Consider the following 4,779-nt stretch of genomic DNA (forward strand, 5'->3'; position numbering starts at 1 on the left):
AAGCATGCGTTTTTGTCCGATTTTCAACATTTATCTTTCATTTAGGCATTTTAACGAACACCTAACGGGCATAATTTTACATATTTAAAACCAAGTTCATAACTTGATATTTTTGCCCAATATAAACATACATATCGATTCCATTATGTCAAGCATGCATACTAATCTCAGAATCATTTCATAGTAATCAAATAACACCACTTTTTGGTAGTCATGATTCTTGTGTTCATCTTAATTTTACAAAACCCATTTAACTTATCAATGGATTATCACGAAGTTCGTAGATTATCCACAAATCCAACATGTTATTGACTAGGGTTTACTCCTAGACGGTAGAGGATCCTGTACAAAGTCCATCTTTTGTAAGAAGTGTAAGAAATAATTTGGGAATGACAAGTGTCCCTCATCTTAATTAATTCAAAAGGGTATATTAGTAGTTGTACATTCTTGTCAATTAATTGATTTCCAATATAACTGAAAAAATAATAACTGGCGATGAGAATGTTTAGGGATTGATTCGAATTTTGTATTTTTTTGCAAGATCCAATACGATGGTTATCTACGTATCATTCTTCATCAATTAGAAATACAAGAAATCTTATGAAATCGCTAGAGACAATACAGTTGTTTAACTTCTGCGCCCTTCTTTGATTCTGGTGTTTTAAAGGGTTATATACATACAGCTTCGATCTTGAATTGGTGTTTTAATGTTTTTTGGATTCCAGATAAAACACCATGACTTGAATCATAGTCATGGTGTTTTAAAATCTGGGAATGTTTCGTATTGATTGTCCAGATGTTAAAACACCATGGATGTAATCACAATACAATGTTTTCTGGATTCCAGATAAAACACCATGACTTGAGTCATAGTCAATGTCTCCAGATTTTTAAAACACCACGCCATGAACAATGTCTCTAGATAAAACACCATGACTTGAATCATAGTCAATTTATCCAGTTGTTTTAAAACACCACGCCATGAATTTGATTATACAATGTCTCCATATAAAACACCATGACTTGAATCATAGATGTTTAAAACACCACACCATGAACAATGTCTCTAGATAAAACACCATGACTTGAATCATAGTCATGGTGTTTTAAAATCTGGGAATGTTTGTATTGATAAAACACCACGCCATGAACAATGTCTCCAGATAAAACACCATGACTTGAATCATAGATGTTTAAAACACCACGCCATGAACAATGTCTCCAGATAAAACACCATGACTTGAATCATAGTCAATTTATCCTGTTGTTTTAGAACACCACGCCATGAATCTGATTATAGATCTCTTTATGATAATGTATGAAGAATATGCAACCAAAGACCTCTCTACAATTAAGGTGAATCATTAATTCCGATATTTAAGGAAAAAGGAGTGAATGTAGGTGTTTTTGGTTGTGTAGGTTACGGTTACCATATTTCAAACATTGAAAAAGACACTATTGCCCTTCAATTTTACATAAGTTCCCTCTAATTAAAACACAATTTACATTTTTATACCCTATTGATCTCAACCATTAGATCAAATATCCAATGATTTAAAACACTTCTTACCCTTCTCACATTTTAAACACTTTTTACCATATCCCTACCCATTCCTAGACATCATATTACTTCAAGATTTATCCATGCATGACATATTTAAGCTCAATTTCAGTTTCTCACAATTAACCTAGAATTCAAGATGAATCAAAACATCACAATTTTACATACCTTATGATCCTTTCAACTAGGTGATCATGAATTTGTGCTTGAAATTAGATTTAGACTTGATTAGAGGCTTCAATTTGTGAATTTTGTGAGGATTTTAGGGTTTGAAGAAAACCCATGTCGCCCCCTCTTATTCTGTTCGACCAGACACTCACGCATGTGGGTGTTTGGTGTGTAAATTTCTTATTTTAGTATTTAACTTTCAATCTTTGCAAGTTTGGTCCCTTAGCTTTGTTTAATTTTGTAATCTAAGCGTTTTAACCAATTTCTTTATTACTACAAGACTTGTGAATAACTAGGTTATTTATTCCTAGTTATTCTATCTTGTCATAACCCGTTTTATTTTAAGTCTCGTTAACTTGGCCTTTTATACAGTTTGTTTTCTCAAAGTATTTATCCTTCTTAAATCTTTTATTCACTTTTTATTTAATATTAGGATTATTTATTTAAATCCTAATATTTACCGGGTTACTTTTACCGCTAACGGTATTTTACCCGTCATCTAGTACTAATGTGGTTTGATTACCAAACCCGTTTTCGGGGTGTTACAGAAGGCCCAAGCCACTGACCGAGTTTTTCATCCATGGACAAACGATGAAGAAGTAGTTTTTAACAAAATCTTGAATACATGTTTCGGAGAACCCGGTTTTAGGTTCATTTTATTTTATCTTTCATGGAAAAATATATTGTTAAATATATAAATATATATATAGGGTAGGGATATGGTAAAAAGTGTCTAAAATGTAAGAAGGGTAAGAAGTGTTTTAAACCATTGGATATTTGATCTAATGGTTGAGATCAATAGGGTATAAAATGTAAATTGTGTTTTAATTAGAAGGATATTATGTAAAAATTGAAGGGAAATAGTGACTTTTACAACGTTTCAAATATGGTAACCGTTTCAAAACCCCCATCAACTTCCTAAAGATCAGCGAATTATATGGTAACCGTCATCAATCTCCAAAACATCAACGAATTTCTTCATACTTTATCATAAATAGATCTATAATCAGATTCATGGCGTGGTGTTTTAAAACAACTGGATAAATTGACTATGATTCAGGTCATGGTGTTTTATCTGGAGACATTGTTCATGTCGTGGTGTTTTAAACGCTTATGATTCAAGTCATGGTGTTTTATCTAGAGACATTGTTCATGGCGTAGTGTTTTATCAATAGAAAACATTCCCAGATTTTAAAACACCATGACTATGATTCAAGTCATGGTGTTTTATCTGGAGACATTGTTAATGGCGTGGTGTTTTAAAACATCTATGATTCAAGTCATGGTGTTTTATCAGGAGATATTGTTCATGGTGTGGTGCTTTATCAATACAAAAACATTCCCAGATTTTAAAACACCATGACTATGATTCAAGTCATGGTGTTTTATCTGTAGACATTGTTCATGGTGTGGTGTTTTAAACATCTATGATTCAAGTCATGAATTGACTATGATTCAAGATGGTCGGAGAAGATGCTCTGAATCGGAGATGGAGATGAAACGATCAATCCCTAAAATTCTCATCGCCAGTTTTTTTCAGTTATATTGTAAATCAATTAAATGACAAAAATGTACAATTACTAATCTACCATTTTGAATTAATTAAGAGGAGGGACACTTGTCATTCCAAGATTATTTCTTACACTTCTTACAAAAGATGGACTTTTTACAGGATCCTTTACCTATATATATATATGGTGGGAGTTGACTACAAAGTCTATTTTTCCTACAAAGTGTAAAAAGTCATAAAACATCATAATGTAACCCTAAAACACACTCAAAACCCACAAATAACAAAGTGAAGATTACTAAAACGCCATATTTGAGGGTTTTGTGTTGTGTTTTGGATGATAAAGTTTAATTATCGAATGACTAACATTAGTGTGTTTTATGTTGATTATCATGTTGTGTTTTATATTCATAGTTCTACGATGGTGTGTTTGAAGTTTTTATGAAATGTTAGGGTCTAGATATTGTGTTTTATTGATCTCCACTCTGTTATTTGTAGGTTTTAAGTGTGTTTTATAGCTGAGGTTATCGTGTTTTATGAATTTGTACACTTTGTAGGAAAAATTGTCGCAGCCCCCGACCCCTGCCCCTGGAGGCGGGCGGCCGCGGCACGCGTTGCGCAGAGCGGGTGGTATCGGTGTTTATTAATTTGGCAGCGGAAATGAGACATCAGGACCGTAGTTAGGAAATATTTTATCAGAGTTAAAACACCAAACTTTTTATAATAAATAAATGGGATAAAACCCAAGTTTCCATTACATTACATTTATAGGGGTAAACCCTAGTTTATTGAAAACAAAAAAACTCCTTTTTATTTAGGTAACTTTTATAGCCACTTTTCCAAGCCTTCAGTGCTCTCCAGCTGGCTTCTATTAGCTTCACATTAAGTTACCTGAAACGCGTTTTAAAAAGATTTTATCAGCAATAAATACTGGCGAGTGCATCCCGGTTTAATCAAAACAGTTTTTACAACTTCACAGTATTGGACGTATCAATGCACTAAACAGGTATAACCGATAATGAAGAAGGCTCGTCGTTGTACCATGGTTGGCGCCATTCGACTCTTCCACTTGCATTGGAGCCATTCGACTCCATGTTGGTTAGAATCCCTTACGAACACGAACACAATGATAAAATACAAACAATCGAACGAGTGACTATATTGAATGTGAAAGTATAAGTGATTCTGATGATTACAATTGAAACATACAAACCCTATTTATACTAAACTAAAAGGTGCGATCGAATGGATGCGTCTCTTGATTGATCGACGTGTCTCTTGAACAAACCTGATGTTTGCCACCATTCTGCATAGTCGTGACTCCTTTTTGAATAGACGTGTCCATGCTTCCAATCAGTGGCGAAGCTTGAATTTTTCGGTCGGGGGGGGGGGGGGGGCGAAAACGTATATACCCACAAATTTCTATACGAAAACTACATATATAACACTACTGAGCGAAAAATTCAGGGGGCGCCCGCCCCTCTTATCCTTCGCCCCTGCTTCCAATAGACGTGACCATGCCTTCCGATCAACATGATCA

This window comes from Helianthus annuus, chromosome 17 (assembly GCF_002127325.2).
Source record: "Helianthus annuus cultivar XRQ/B chromosome 17, HanXRQr2.0-SUNRISE, whole genome shotgun sequence".
Taxonomy (NCBI): Eukaryota; Viridiplantae; Streptophyta; class Magnoliopsida; order Asterales; family Asteraceae; genus Helianthus; species Helianthus annuus.